General features: G+C 46.8%; 1 protein-coding gene across 1 annotated transcript in view; it reads left to right on the top strand.

Moving 5' to 3' along the window:
• Ugdh (UDP-glucose 6-dehydrogenase) overlaps positions 1-1801 on the top strand; it is a 25908-nt gene that overhangs the window by 16457 nt on the left and 7650 nt on the right. The gene's annotated exons all lie outside the window — the stretch shown is intronic.

The raw sequence follows: 1801 nt of genomic DNA, 5'->3' as shown, positions 1-1801 counted from the left end.
TTAATCCCAGTACTCGGGAGGCAGAGACAGGCGGATCTCTGTGAGCTTGAGGTCAGCCTTGGTCTACAGAGGCTAGTTCCAGGACAGGTTCCAAAGCTAAAGAGAAACCCTGTCTCAAAGCAAAAAAAGGATTTTAGAGGTACTAGGGAGATGGCTCCGTGGTTAGGAGCAATGGCTCTTGCAGAGGGCCAGAGTTCAGTTTCCAGCACACACATGGTGACTCACCCGTCACCCTCAGCTCTCTTATGATCTACATGGAACACATGCATACATGCAGACAAAACATTCATACACATAAAATAAATCTAAAAAGAAAACATCTCGGGCCTGTGAGATGGCTCCGTGAGTGAGGGCACCTGTCCCCAAGCCTGGTAACTTGAGTTTGAACTCATGCTGAAAGGAGAGAAGAGACCCCATCCCCACCCCCCGAGTTGTCGTCTGACTCCAGTGTGAGCTGACTTCCCATTAGGTTGTAAAGAAGAAGTGAAGTTGGGCATTCTCATCCTTGCCCTTAGGAAGTTGAGGCAGGAGGATCAGGAGTTTGAGGCTAGCCTCTTTTACATAGGTTGCCCAGGATGCTTTTGAACTTGTGTAGCCTAGGCAGGCCATGAGTCTAACTTTACAGTAGCCCTGTGGTCAGTTCTTGTTATCTGTGGTAGTTATACCGTGTTATAACGCTAAAAACACTTCACAAAACACAACTTAGTGAAACAAACCCTGTCTCCTAATAAAAAATACATAAAAGGAGTTAGGACGTGACTCAGTGGTAGGAGTGCTTGCCTAGCGTGTGCAAAGGCCTACCTAGGGTTCAATCCTACCACTCACGCACATGCGTGTACACACAGCTAGTATTTCTGAGGTTAAACATCACTTCCTAGTACCGTTTTCCCTGCCCTTTTTGATGTTTTCTCTCAGTATAATAAAAATAGCTTCTATTTACATAGGGCATATTATGTATCATATTCTATATCAGTACTTTATCTCCTTTAATTTTTTTTTCTTTTAAGACAGAGTTTCACACAGCCCAAGATGACTTTAAATTGCTATGTAGTCAAGGTTGTCCTCAAACTCCTAATCCTCCTCCTGTACTTCTTGTGGGCCAGAATCACAGATGTTTGAAACTATACTTGGCATTTTTACTGCTTATGACCTATTAAGGAGGTGATGTAATTTTGTTTCTAGAGAGCACTCAGAGTCAAGGGAAGTTTTGTACATTGTTCAGAATCCTGCAGTGCCGAGGCCAGATGTTTCTGCCACTCAAGTCCTTACCTCCCTACGACAGCCTGAACTGTGCTAGCTCAAGGGTGAGCTCAAGGGTGAGCCCAGACACAGCCCACAGTTCGTCTTTGGCTACCACCACGCCCACAGCCTGGCCCTTGTCTTTGGCTACTGTGTCCCACCACGCCCACAGCCTGGCCCTTGTCTTTGGCTACTGTGTCCTACCACGCCCACAGCCTGGCCCTTGTCTTTGGCACTATGTGGCTGCAGTGGCAGAGGTTAACAGTTATGGCAGAGTCTTCATGGCCCACGAAGACTGAAATATTAACCATCTGGCCTTTACCTTAAAAGTTTCCTGGCTCTGCAGTAAAGCAGGAGATGTAGGCAGTCATACAGGTGAGCACAGGAGAAACAGAAGATTAGTGCAAAGGAAACGTCTAATGGCTCAGGGTTAGAACGTTTGTCCTTGTGGGTGGATGGCCCATGCTCAGGGTCCAGCACTCACACAGTGGTCAGCTAAACCATCCATCCCTCTTCTGACCTCTGAGGATGTGCACATGCATTCATGCAGGCAAAACACCCA

The sequence above is a fragment of the Microtus ochrogaster genome, linkage group LG1, assembly GCF_000317375.1.
Source record: "Microtus ochrogaster isolate Prairie Vole_2 linkage group LG1, MicOch1.0, whole genome shotgun sequence".
In the NCBI taxonomy this organism is placed as follows: Eukaryota; Metazoa; Chordata; class Mammalia; order Rodentia; family Cricetidae; genus Microtus; species Microtus ochrogaster.
Note: the sequence above shows the minus strand (reverse complement) of the source record. Positions and strands in the feature narration are given on the sequence as shown.